At 39.0% G+C, this 14,875-nt stretch overlaps 1 protein-coding gene across 12 annotated transcripts in view; it reads left to right on the plus strand.

Annotated features, from left to right (window-relative positions):
- Positions 1 to 14,875, plus strand: part of PPFIBP1 (PPFIA binding protein 1) — a 176,112-nt gene that overhangs the window by 41,035 nt on the left and 120,202 nt on the right. For all 12 annotated transcript variants that reach the window (XM_082352122.1, XM_082352113.1, XM_082352114.1 and 9 more), the window contains one exon: positions 14,566 to 14,658. The gene's annotated coding sequence lies outside the window, so the exon portion shown is untranslated. The remainder of the gene's footprint in view (positions 1 to 14,565; positions 14,659 to 14,875) is intronic.

Genomic DNA, 14,875 nt, shown 5'->3' on the forward strand with positions numbered 1-14,875 from the left:
AATACTACTTTATAAGCCCAGGGCTCAACTTCTGTTCCTGCTCCAAAGATAATGTTATAGCATCCTTAAAAATTGGCCCTCAGTTTGTTTTCCACATTACCGAATGTCACCAGAATGGACAAGCACTCTGGTTTTGTTCAGTATACCACGTGATATCTCTATTTCCCCCTCTATCTATCAACAAGGGACAGGAAAAAAATTAACCAACCTGAATTTTAGAAGTGAGCTGGAACATGTTAAGTTGCACCTGGGAATGCAGTCAGACTGTGGAATACCCTACAGGACAAACAACCCAGTTTCTTCAATAAATAGCTTGCAAGGGGAAAGAACAGAGATGAAGGCGGGAAACTGTAGATTAAAAATTCTTAGGAAAATTTCATAGGAAATCTCTGTACCTTCTCTCAGTTTTGTTATAAACCTAAAATGGCTCTTAAAAAATAGTCTTTAAAAAAATGAGGCAAAAAAAAAAAATTCTTAACAAACCTATCAACCAACCTCCATGGTGGACCCTGAGGCGATCCTAATGCAAACAAAGAAAAACAATTTTTTTTTAAAATATGACTTTCATGAGACAATTGGAAATGTGATTGACTGGAAATGTGGTGGGCTTGAAATAGAAATTCCTCTTCCTAACAATAAGAGTTATTGCTAATTTTGGGGGGTGTGGTAATAGTTTTATAGTTATAGTATCTTTTAGAGAGATATAGTATAATATTCATGGAAGAAATGTTAGCATTTCCGGGACTTGCTTCAAGGTAATATGGGAGTATGTGTGGGAGGAGTGTAGATGGAATAGGATTGGCCATGGGTTGTGATTGTTGAGGCTGGTGATGGGTGCATGGCACTCGTATTAATCTACTTAACGGTTGTATATCTTTGAAATTTTCTGTAATAAAGACTTGAGGGGAAAGTGAGCTGGTAAATTCAACTTATGGTACTATTTCTAAGTCTAAGAGGGTTGTTTAGCCTTCATGAGGTTTTATCCTGACTCAATATTCAGACCAAGTAGAATCAGGCACTGATTCAAACCCAAGATAAAGTTTATGTCTCTTTGTCATTATGGAGAAATTCCAGATTTAAAAAAATTTAAGGGCATTGGAAAAATAGTAAAATTTGCCTTTCATGTAACTTCTGTTTATTCTTAAGAGAGGACACTGAACGGATCTGTAGTTGCTTCAGAAAGCCAAAGCCCATCCTCATATCCTGAGGGAGAGGCATTAGGGTCTGATGGGAAAGAGGAATCAGTTGTGGCTGGTCAGGCAGCTAAGCACATGTAGCAAGAGTAGGATCAGAAGTTATTTTTTCATGTTTTCTGGGTCATAGAAAGGTTTTGGGTGTGGTGGGTTACGCAGCCTCCCGGAGCCAGCCTTCAGTGTCCCGAGCGTGGTTCCTAGCCTCTCATTCTCATTCCTCCCTCTCCAGGACCCCTCCCATCTCCCAGGCCCTTCCTTCCTAAAGTTCTTCAGTGGCTTTTGTTATCATGACTGGTTCTTTCAATGCTGGCACCCTTTTGTCTTTAGGTCTTCTCCCCTGGCACTTATCAAAACCCATCTTGTCAGTGGCCACTTACAAACTGATGAAGCTCAATCACAGATGAGCCCAGGGCTCTCTCCTGAACTCTCCAGACCTGTTTTCCCAACTACATTGTATGCATTCACCCTGTGGTTCCATGGGCATTGCAGTCTCAGTGCAATCAAAATTTAATTTTCACCCCCCATCTCACACATACGCATAAACACACACACATATACATGCATACACTTTGTTTTATATTCTCTTCTGAATTCTGTCACCGCAAGTCAGAAACCATAGAGCCATCACTGGCTTCCGCTCCTTTGTGCCTTGATAAATCTAAAGCTTTTCTCAGCCTCCCTCTCGCCTCCGTTCTCTCTGCTAGTTCATACTTTTAGAAACCATAATTGCATCCCTTGCTTCCAAATTTGATATTATCTCCAGAGGGATCTTTTAAAAGTGAAATTTGGGGACTTCCTGGTGGTTCAGTGGTTAAGACTTCACCTTCCAGTGCAGGGGGTGCAGGTTCAATCCCTGGTCGGGGAGCTAAGATCCCACATGCTTCCCGGCCAGAAAACCAAAACATAATACAGAAGCAATATTGTAACAAATTCAGTAAAGACTTGAAAAAAAAAAAAAGGTCCGCATCAAAAAAAAACTTAAAAAAAAAAAAAAAGTGAAATTTGATTGTTTTTCTCCTGTTTTAAACCTTCTGCAATTGTCTCTAAAACTTTCCGTTAGGGTACTGCTGTCACTAAATTTGTGAGCATCTCCTCCAGTCTATGTATATTTATTATAAAATAATATATACATTATTGCATGAATATTTTAGATATTGTAAACACACAAAAGTAGGAATTAAAAGGATATAAATGTTTTAAAAATAATTTTATATTTATCAATGGTACAAGAAAATAAATGCTCTCAGCTTTAAAAGTTTTTGGCTTTTTGTCATTATTGAAAAAGTTAATTTATAAGGTACATATAGATCCAAATGGGAGACATGCAGTGCTTACTACTTGTTCATTTTTAATCCACCAGCTCCAGAAAAGTTTGATTGAAATCAGCCAGTCAATTGCAATCTAGTGTAGTATTCTGAGGGGTTAAGAACAGACCTTCTAGGGTTGAAGCCTAAGGTTAGAATCCTGTCTTGACTACTTACTAGATGAGATAATTTGCTAATCTGTGTCTCAGTTTTTGTATCTGTGAAATGAGGTAATAGTAGTCTCTCCATCAGGGATAGTGTTGAAGACTGAATGATTAACAGACATCAAGCACTGAGAACAGGGCCTGATCCATAAACAGTAAGCCCTCAATAAATGGTAGCTATTATTTTCTTCTTTAATGTTAATGAATTCTTTAAAAAAAATAATGGGAACATGCCACAGTTTCCTATTTTTAATAGGGCTTCAAAAATTAAAACTCTTAATTTTGTACATTTTAATGCCGATTAGAAAATTCTGTGTTCACGTTTTTAGAGAGTACAGATAGGACAGGTTTTATGGATGTGACATTATTTGGGCAAAAAGAAAACATAATGGAAATATTTTCAAACTTCTGTTTTCAAAATACATGTTCCTTTCAGAAACTTTTCTCGCTGTGAGAATGTCATCTTTACATTAGAGGGACTAGGGACCCTTTATGGGTTGTGTGATTTGAACAAGTTGTGTCCAATTCGCCAGTTTCTTGTGTCACTTGTGCTTGTGTTATTGGTATTATTATCCACCCATGGTTACTTTAAGCCATTTGTCCATTTTATGGTTAAATTATAGCGATAACATCATCCATCCATCCGTACACTTACCTGGGTGCGTGCAAACTGTAATACCCTTGCAGTCCTCAGAAGGACCCAAGGAATGAGGACTCCTCGTGGCTGTGGAACTCCCGGTCTTCCTTCAGAGACCTCTTGCATCCTGTGTGACCAGCTGGCACCTATCTGTACTGAGATAGAGTGCCAGTAGCAATCCATTCATGAAATGTAAGTAAACTTTGGTCTCCCTCGCAACAGAAATAGTTGCCGTGGCCGACCGTGTCATCTGGTCCAGCTGCTGAGGGTGCACATGCTGGTCCACGCCTCTGCTTTTGTACTCACTGCTCTCCCCAGGCCCCACATGCTCCTCCTCACTTCAGTTATTCCAGTGTATATTATATACATTTTATATAGCGACAGAGGGTAAATATCTCGGGTCCTGTTGTCTTCAGTTAAAAGTATATCACACTGTTTTGTTTCTTCATGGTCTTCATTATGACAACCTGAGTGGTTTCTTAATTTTATTATTTTGACATGCCAATATTAATTAAACCATTTACTATCCCTCTAAAAATAGATATTCAGGTATTTCCAGTTACTTATTATTTAGAATTCTGTATTGAACACCTTTGTGTATATTAAATTTTGTTTTAGGCAAATTATTTCCTAAGATCAATGCATTGGAGTGGAATTACTAAGTCTTACTGCAGTAGAGCATTAATGCTTTCCTCAAGTATGAAAGAATTAAATCCATTGCCACTAGCCGTGAATGACCAGCAGTTTCACTACAACATTGAAACTATGAATGTTAGGATTTTTTGTTTTGGTATAAGTAAAATGGTAACTCAGGGCTGCTTAATATACATTTTTGGTTACCATTTTGAATGAAAATTTCCCCATGTTTTAATTTATATAATATTTTTCTCCTAGGAGATTGGGGCTTAGATTTATTTTCCTTAAAAGTATAAACACTTAAATAAAGTTGTATTTTATATACTCTGTAGTAATCATTTCCTTTATCCAGTATGGCCTTTCTATTAGCATCTCTAATAAAAGGATACCTGTAATATTATTCTGCCCATTTGTTGGATGAGGAAACTTGAGGCTTAGGTTAAATAACTTGACCAAAATCATATACGTGAAAAGCTATGGACCTGGAATTAAATTAAAACACAGGCTGATCTATTCCAAATTCTACACTTTCATTCCTCATGCTCTGCTCTCTTTGACAGAAATAATACATGCTCTTTAATGTAAAATTATAAAATACAGATAAGCAAAAAGGAAAATAAAATCACATTCATTTGAAATTCTATCACTGTCAGCATGCTGGTCTATGATAGCATATCTCAGAGGAGGAAAGAAGACTATCACAGACAGACCCTGGGAGTAGGAGAGGTTTTGAAAAAACATGGGTACACTTGTCCGTTCATTTGCCACTTCACCTGCCCCCCCTGCCCATTTCTGTCTATTGAAAGATATGTGACTGGTAGTAGACTTCTGCAGGGTCAGTGATGAAGAGGAAGAAGGAAGTATTGAAAACCATAGATGGTTATCCTTCCTGATTTTTTACCTTATGTACATGTATATTTACAAAAATCAATTAATATATCATGAACATCCTTCTGTGTCATTAACCATTGGTAACCACACCCTTCTAAACCTTGGCCTGCTTAATATTCTGTCTAATGGGTGTGCTTCAGTGTAGCTATTGCTAGACACAATTAGATTGTTTCTATTTTTTCTTGTAAATAACATTGTGAAAATTAGGTACAAAAATCCTTGCCCACTTCTCCAAGCATTTAGTTTAGCTTAGTTAATGTGGAGTGCTGGGTCAAAGGCTATTACATTTTTAGGGCTTATGATAACCAGGGCCAGTTGCCAGGATACCCTTGAAAAAGCCATCTACCAATTTGGCCCCCATTAAAATGAGAAAGAAGAAAGGGGAGGAAAAGAAAGAGAGCAAACAATTTCTTGATAGCACGAAGAGGATAAGAAAAGCTAGGGTGTCAGCCTTGGATGGTATGATTTGAAAGAAATGGCGTTGCCTTTTTTTGGGATAGAACCTTTCATGATAGAGGTGAGCTGCATTTTGTCCCTTGTATTTTTTTTCTTATTGAAGGTTAGGGGTACATGAGGAGTGGAACATTAAATGTTTCATCCTGTATCCTTTTTTATAATTGCTATGGATTCTCTTTTGAGATTTAGAAAATTTATAGGTCATTGTGTCTTTCTGAATATGAAAGCTGAAAATCAAATAGGTATTTTAACTGCTGTTTTTCTAAATGAATACATCTTATTCTAGTTTAAATAAGTCTGTAAAGCTCCAGGTCTTATACTGGTTGACAGGATTTTTAATGGGAGGTAGCTGAGTTGGACCTATCTTAGGCAGGAAACTCTCAGCTTTGGATATACTTGGACACTTCTTTATTATAAGATGGTCTTGTATTTTGAATGTATATATATAAGCCTATATATATATTCAATTCCTTATATTTCAGGAGCGCAATTCTTAGGAAATAAGTCAGTGAACCCACCAATCCATTTCTTTCTAAACACACATGATGCAGAGATCATGGGCCTAGTCTGACGATGAAAACACACCTATTCCATGTGGGGCAGTTTAACGGGAAGAGTCCTTACTGCTGAGTCAGCAGTGATAGAGTTCATAATGGGTCAGCCCACTTTCCAGAGCTTTGATGACCTCACTGGGTATGTTGGTTCACAGAGTTCTACTGGCATGATAAAGTGTTATATACCAGTGAGCTGAAGTCATTGTTTTTATTGAAACAATCACTATACAAATTTAACACTAGTTCAGAATGCTCTTTCAGAATGCTGTGGGATCCAAGTGGTTTGATCTCATATTTTTTGAGTGATATTTGCAGTAACACATTAATGATAGAGGAGGAAGGACTTGAATCTATAGGATTTCTTGGGTATGGAGACCAGAGTTTTAGGGGTAGTGCAGTTGTTTTTCCTATATTTTCATAAGGGACAGAACATTTATAGAATATTTTTCCCTCTGAGGACATGACTGACTGTAGTCAGCAGTCTCTGATTTCTACCAAACTACCCCTATGCTTTAAGTGTGCAAATAATGGGAACATCTACTCTAAAATTCTTGCCCCCAAATGAATTGAAATCCACTGTTTAAATATGAGGTAAATTTTACATTATGGTTCGTGATATTTTTCATATGAAGTTTTAATATGTTGTTATGTAAGATTTTCACTGTGGTCCATGATATTTGTCATAAAAAAATGAAGTTTAAAGTATTTGTTACAGAGGAAAACCGGTGTGCCCAGAAGCTGAGCTGTGTTCATTCTCTCACCTCCACTCCCAGCGTACTGCCCCACAACACGTGCAGTCGTGCATATATTTATTTTTACTTAAAACTTTATGGCAGACTTTAATCACTTCAATCAATTCAGTAAAAAGTGCAAAGAATAACAACTTTTGAATTCCAAATTTTCTTAGGATCTTTGAATTAGAATCTTTTTAGGAAATAAAAAATAATTTGCCAATATTGGCAAAGCTGGGCATAAAACTTTAGAATTTAAAAAAAGGCAAGCTGTTACTAAACAACACAAATATGATTGTGAAACATGTTAATTTAAAAACATGTGGCCCTTTGACAGATGAATGGATAAAGAAGATGTGGCACATATATACAATGGAATATTACTCAGCCATAAAAAGAAACAAAATTGAATTATTTGTAGTGAGGTGGATGGACGTAGAGTCTGTCATACAGAGTGAAGTAAGTCAGAAAGAGAAAAATGAATACCGTATGCTAACACATATATGGAATCTAAAAAAAAAAAATGGTTCTGAAGAACCTAGGGGCAGGACAGGAATAAAGACGCAGACATTGAGAATGGACTTGAGGACACGGGGAGGGGGAAGGGTAAGCTGGGACGAACTGAGAGAGTGGCATAGACATATATACACTACCAAATGTAAAATAGATAGCTAGTGGGAAGCAGCTGCATAGCACAGGGAGATCAGCTCAGTGCTTTGTGACCACCTAGAGGGGTGGGATAGGGAGGGTGGGAGGGAGGGAGATGCAAGAGGGAAGAGATATGGGGACATATGTATATGTATAACTGATTCACTTTGTTATAAAGCAGAAACTAACACACCATTGTAAAGCAATTATACTCCAATGAAGATGTTAAAAATAAATAAATAAAAACATGTGGCCCTTATTTGATGTAATATGTCAGTAGACATTGTGAATACTAAAATTTTGCAACCTCGAGGGAAATTTGACTATTGAATTTGATTTTGACACGGAAAGTGGGATCACTGAGTACTTTGGGACCTCAGAGATTATCAGGTTGTTCATTCAGCTGGTGTTTACAGCATGGTGCTTAGTACTGTGAGAACACACAAAAAACTGGACGCTTAACCTTTTTAACACTGAAGGGATTAGTCCGAAGCCCTTTGTCCAGCCTCAGATTTTCAAATATACATAATGTATAATTTCTTCAACTCTTTAACTTCTGTTTTGGTTTTTTTTTGGCTAAGAGTCATCACTTTCTTGTACTGCTTCACTTGATCTTTACTTCTATCACTAGTCCTAGCCGTTAGCTTTTTGTCTGACCATCCCACAAAGAAATAAGTTTTCAGTCTGTTCATATGAGTTACTGGATGGGCAGAAAACAAAGCCGTGTTGGAATACAGATGTTTATGGTTGGCTGGGCCCCATGTCACTAGCCAAACAGCCCAAGTTTTTAATTTAAATTTGCTTCTCGGCTAAACTAGCCTTACTTGTCAGGGACCTTGAACCTACAATTTGAAAATGCCAAGGGTCTATTTGAAAGAGTCTATTCTTTGATAACAAAATCTCATTGAGGAGGCAAAACATACTTTGGGAATATTTAAACAGTGGAAATCAATGTGTGATTAGATGCCCAAATGAATGAATGGGTCGAAACATGAAACGCTGTTGGCAGTGAGAGACGGGAACACTACATGGGGGCATAATATGAAAGGCTTTATTATTTGAACAAGACCTGAGAACTGGCTACAAATATGGTGTGGGGCATGGTTAGGCATCAACCTGATTTATTTGATTGTAACTCCTACACACCCTATTTCCGGTCAAAGGGAGCCAGGATTTTGGACCCAGCACTATCTGGCTTTGAAGTTTATGAACCTTTATCCTATATGGTTACCCCTACAACTTTATGCACTCAACCACTCTATAAGGTTCCCTCCTTCCTTCAAGGTCCGACTCAGTGATGGCCTCTCTCTAACATCTTTTTTTTTTTTTAATATTTTTCCTTTTATTTATTTTTTTTGGTGGGGGGTTAGTTTATTTTATTTATTTTTGGCCACGTTGGGTCTTTGTTGCTGCACATGGGCTTTCTCTGGTTGCAGCGAGCGGGGGCTTCTCTTCGTTGCAGCGCGCGGGCTTCTCACTGCAGTGGCTTCTCTTGTTGCGGAGCACGGGCTCTAGGCACGCAGGCTTCAGTAGTTGTGGCTCGTGGGCTCTCGAGCGCAGGTTCAGTAATTGTGGCGCACGGGCTTAGTTGCTCTGCGGCATGTGGGATCTTCCTGCACCAGGGCCTGAACCTGTGTCCCCTGCATTGGCAGGCGGATTCTCAACCACTATGCCACCAGGGAAGCCCTCTAACATCTTTTTAGATCCCCTGATCTGGGTCCTGTAGCACTTTGAACCTTTAATATACATCTTTAGTTTAGTCCATTATGTACTCGTTTCCCCTCCTGGATTGTGAAGATCCAACCCTCATAGGAAATAGAAATTATATTCCACAATATTTAACACAGAGATTTGGCCTGTACACTGGATGCGATGTTGGCAGTAGAAGTGCAAAAAGGGGAGTCTGGATCGAGTATGGCCTCAGAAGCAGGAGTAGATGGGATGAAGCATGAGTAGACATGATTTGTTGGAGAAAGAACAGGCCATCCAGTTTACATGAAAGAACAAAAACAGGAGTAAGATTGGAAAAGTAAGTAAGGGATAAAATGAGGAGGGTCTTAAATGTCAAACTCAAGGATTTGGACTTTGCAGATATGGGAACCAATCAAAAACTAGCCTAAGAAGATGGCTATGATCATCTCTATCTAAGTATGAAGTTGGTGATGAGTAATTTAGTGGTATATTTAGATCATATAAACCTATCTTTCAGTACAAAAGAGCACTGGCTCACATTTAGGTGACACGTTTCCCCCAGGCATCCTGGAGAATTTCTGGATGTGGTGGGGATGACTCAGCAAGGGGATGTCTTCCTGAACCGTGTAGTGGTTGATAATCTGGCTAGGGCTCTCTTGCTGCAGATATGAAGAGTAGTCATTCCATAATTTCTGTTGATGCTCCCTCAGCCTTTTCCGAAATGGCAAAATGGTGGCGGGACTTCCCTTGTGGCACAGTGGTTAAGAATCCACCTGCCAATGCAGGGGACACGGGTTCGAGCCCTGGTCTGAGAAGATCCCACATGCCGCAGAACAGCTAAGCCCATGAGCCACAACTACTGAGCCTGCGCTCTAGAGCCCGCAAGCCACAACTACTGAGCCTGTGTGCCACAACTACTGAAGCCTGCACGCCTAGAGCCCGTGCTGCCCACCAAGAAAAGCCACTGCAATGAGAAGCCCGCACACCGCAAAGAGTAGCCTCCGATCGCCACAACTAGAGAAAGCCCGTGCGCAGCAACGAAGACCCAACGCAGCGAAAAATAAATAAATAAATTTATTTTGAAAAAAATGGTGGAGGATAAGAAGCAATGGGAACAAATTTGGAAGTCTTAGGGTCCCGCTGGTTAAGTCTTTATCCTGAAGGCTTTCTGAAGGGCCTGAACTGCCCTTTCTGGAGAGGCCTTGTTTACCAAGGGAAAGATAGACATTGGTCAGTTTGTTTGAGTCTTTGATTACTCCTGGTAAAAAATAGAGTATTGTAGGCTTTTATATTCCCAATACCCTAAGATTAGCTCTAATCTTAGAATCAGAAGGGTCTTAAGAGTCTATGGAACTCCAGTTATATTATTATTTTAGGTATCTTATCCTAAACCATGCAGAGGTGTACTTTACTGTACTTACCTAACATTTCTAACGAACAAACCTTTTGAGATTTCCTTTTATTATCTGTGACTTTTATGAAATTAAAATTATTATCAATACAGCACAGAGAGTAATAATACCAGCACGGGACCCAGGTTGCCTGAGTTCTGATCCCAGTTTTTCCATGTAACGGAAGTGTGACCTTGGGCAAGTTAATTTAACCCCTCTCCCCCAGTTTCCTCATCTGTTTCATGGGGATAATCATTCACTTCCCTCTGTTTTTGCCAGAATTAAATGAATGAATTTGTTGTTCATTTGCTAAAAGTAAAGCCGTTAGAATAGTGTCTGGTTCACAAGTTCCCAATACCTATGACTTGTTGTGTTGTAAATGAGAAAAAGCAGTCAAAGGTGAAGTGACTTAGGTAGTTACCCAGCGAGATGACTACACCAGGATTAGTGTTCCTCATTTCAGGATTTAGTCCACTGAAATAGCTGTTTCCTAGACCAGAGGTCAGCAAACTTTTTCTTAAAGGGCCAGATCAGATAACAAATGTTTTATACTCTGCAGACCTTACCGTCTCTGTTGCTACTACTCAACTCTGTCACTGTGTCTTGCAAAAGCAGCCATAGATGACATGTAAACAAATGGGCCTGGATGTGTTCCAATAAAACTTTATAAAAACAGGTGGCAGACCGTATTTGCCCTGCATACAGACTCCTGCTTTTAGACACTTAAGTCTAACCTGAATAGAAACTTCGGATTCCATTTAGTTGTAAAATATGAAATATGGCATTATTATAGTAAACAGTAACTTCACTTCCTAACGATTATTAGTCTAACATGTTACTCTCAGTTATGATGGTCATGCTTTACAAAATCAAAGGGATTGAAAAAATAAATAGTAGTAATAAATGTGTTTTCCATCTCAAAGGGATATATAGAAGTCACTTATTTAGTGGTTTGGAGAATTTTCTTGGTATTTGAAATCTGAGATTTGGGAAGGATGTTAAGGGTTTGTTTTATTAAATGGATGCAAATACAGGCAGGGTTTTGTTTTTTTGTTTTTTGTAACCTCTGTATAGGAAAGGTTTGTGAGTCATATAAAAAGTTGTTTGTAATTATCCTTGTCATTACACTAAGGGTTTTTCTGCTGGAAATGTTGTTTGCATGGGTTCAGATTTTTTTATGGCTTACTTTTCAGTTTAATAATGTGTTCTTGTTTTTAAATTAAACTTGTCAGTGAGCCTTTTTGTGAGTGGCTGACTGTTGGTTAGTTCATATTTATAGCTTATGTCTGTTTCTAAGGAAATGACTAAAGTCTCTTGAATTCGATCAAAACTGTATCACAAAGGATATCTTTGACTTATTTAAACAAGGCTCACAATGGAAACTCAAAAAATCTAGTGGTTCATGTTTATAAATGTTTTTATGTATTCAGTCCTGGTTAGGCCAAATAATTGGAGTTCTGTGCTGAGGGAGGGATTGAATATACCCATTGCCTCTTAGTGAACCTGAATTCCTCTGGAGCAAGTTCAGGCAATACTTTCTTATAATACGCTTAAAAAAAAATTGTTTTCTAATTTTACATGTTGCTTTGAAGTGGGCCTTATAGAACAAAGGTATATTTTTTTCTTCTCCTTAAACTGTTTCACTGATATTTCTCCTTCCTCATTCCTATTCAAGGCCCTGGCATATGTAAAGCATCTAAACTTTGCACATGTAATTTCTAGCAAGGACGCTGATGGGGATGGGGCAGGGCCTGGAGAAGTGACTGACTCACAGAAATCTCTGCGTCTGGTTCCCTGCTGGAGCCCCTTGTCTCCCCACCTCTGCAGTATTCACAGACCCTCCCCACCCTAGTCTCATGCCCTCACTGTGGGTTCAGTCCTTGTCACAGTGTAGGGGCCCTCCTTCTGTCCTTTGTTCCAGGGCAGTGGCTGGCAAGGAAGAGAAGGCCTGGCTCATGCCTGCTCAGACACAGGCTGACCTGTGCTCTGGGACCCAGGCTGGAACTCACATTTTCCCATAAAGGCTCTGTTAGAGATGGTGGTTGGATTTTGGTGTGATTATGTTTCTAGATCAGCTACGTTATAAGCTCACTGGGATTTCTGCCCTAGCTTTTTTAATGTAATCACTGTTTAGTTTGCACCCTGTTATAAGCAGCTCAAGGAACCAATTCTCCAACTAAATCTTGGATCAAAGTATAAAACAGATAAAGGTGAAATTGCTCTGCCTGCTACCACACATCCACTCAGCCCCGCCTCTGTTCTCAGAAGCACCTGTGGGGCAGGGTTCCTAGACACTCACTTCGAAAACTGCTGATTAATATACCTGTTTACTGTTGAAGCACACACTAGTCTTAAAATCAGGCTTGCTTATGTATGCATTATTAATTGCTTAAAATTTACCTGGATTGGTGTGTATATAGGGTCATATATGAAGTCAGCTTTAGCGGAGGCTGAATGGACAGAATCTTACTTGAGCTGAGAAATTCCTTCAAGACAACCTCTATCCACCATTCGTGCCCAAATTCTATTTTAGTAACACATTTTATTTCAATGTTAAGCACCTGCCTCTTCTGAAGCTCTTTTTTTTTTTTTTTTTAAATGAAAATGTTCTCAAGAACCATATCCATTAAGCTGTTGGAATTTTGGAGCTGATCCTATCGCTTCCCTGCTTAATTAAACATGTGAGGTCACTGGCTCCTCAAAAGGGCAGAGAGAAAGAAACAGCTACACTCCTACCTCATAATTTTGTCTAGAACTGGCCCTGATCATATATACATTTGAAAAGCACATGTGAGGTAATGTCTCTAGTATTTAACTTGGAGACACTCAGCTTTCTCATTTGGATGGAGGTAGTTATGAGGTATTGGAACTTTTACTATTCCTAAGCATTCCTTCACGACCAAAATATATGGTAGTACTGTAATGGTGAGGATATTCATGCCCAAATATATACTACTGGGAATTTTTTCTAAGTATACATTATTTAAAAGAGATACAGGGGCTTCCCTGATGGCACAGTGGTTAAGAATCCGCCTGCCAATGCAGGGGACACGGGTTTGATATCTGGCCCAGGAAGATCCCACATGCCGTGGAGCAACTAAGCCTGTGCGCCACAACTACTGAGCCTGTGCTCTAGAGCCCGCGAGCCACGACTACTGAGCCCGTGTGCCACAACTACTGAGCCCGTGTGCCACAACTACTGAATCCCACACGCCTAGAGCCCGTGCTCTGCAACAAGAGAAGCCACGACAACGAGAAGCCCATGCACCACAATCAAGAGTAGCCCCTGCTAGCCACAACTAGAGAAAGCCTGTGCACAGCAAGGAAGACCCAACACAACCAAAAATAAAAACAAATAAATAAATTTATTTTAAAAAACAACAAAAAATAAAATAAAATAAAAGAGATATGAGGGGGACTTCCGTGGCGGTGCAGTGGATAGGAATCCACCTGCTAACACAGGGGACACAGGTTCAATCCCTGGTCTGGGAAGATCCCACATGCTGTGGAGCAACTAAGACCGTGAGCCACAACTACTGAGCCTGTGCTTTAGAGCCTGCGAGCCACAACTACTGAACCCACGTGCCACAGCTTCTGAAGCCCGTTCTCTGCAACCAGGGAAGCCACTGCAATGAGAAGCCCACGCACCACAACGAAGAGTAGCCCCTGCTCACCGCAACTAGAGAAAGCCTGCATGCAGCAACGAAGACCCATCGCAGCCAAAAAAAAAAAAAAGAAGCAGGAATCAGACAAGTCTAGAAAACAGTGCATATGTTTGTATATATTGTTTATGTATTCCTGTTGGACAAGAAAATAGTAAATTTCCTCATTTTTTTTAAACCTTAACAACTAAGTATTGGGAAACTATGGTTCATTCATTTACTCAGCAAACATTTATAAAGTACCTAACATGTGCCAGGTACTTTGTGCTATAAAAATTAATTATGGTGGGTTTCTGCTGAAGGTCAGGCTTCAAGGAATATTTGAGGTTGTCCAGTAACTGAGGAAGTAAGGAAAAAAGAACGCTGGAAGGGAGGAAGGAAGAGAAAGGAAGGGCGAGGAAGGAACAGCAGAAGGACAGATGGAAGGAAGTCAGTTAAATCTATTGGTCCTTAACACATAGTATTGTTTTTAATTGCACATGTGTTATCTAGTTTGATGTCATTTGCTTACATAATAATTTAGGTAAATTATATGGTAAATTATTATGGTGTGTTATAGTTTGAAGTTAGTTTTAATTTATCTTCTTTATATTTGTTTCTTTTCAGTATAAGAGAACTTTATGGATCAGATTGCTAATCAGTACATGGAAGATTTGAAGAGCTGAAGGAAGAAACAGTATTAAACTTGTTTTTTTAAATGTAAGTAAACTCCCTCCTCATTATTGTTCATTTGTGACATCTTTAAAACCTGTCAGTACATGCAGTGTGTAAAGTTTTTCCCAGGAGTAAAGTTACTTGACTATGTAGTTAAGTCTATGAGAATTTATGACCTACCACCCCCTTTAAAATTTTTTAAATTCTAAAAGCGATATGACTAACAAAGGTGGTTGTAGAACTTAGACATGTTGTGACAATC

The sequence above is a fragment of the Balaenoptera borealis genome, assembly GCF_965194805.1.
Source record: "Balaenoptera borealis genome assembly, chromosome: 13".
In the NCBI taxonomy this organism is placed as follows: Eukaryota; Metazoa; Chordata; class Mammalia; order Artiodactyla; family Balaenopteridae; genus Balaenoptera; species Balaenoptera borealis.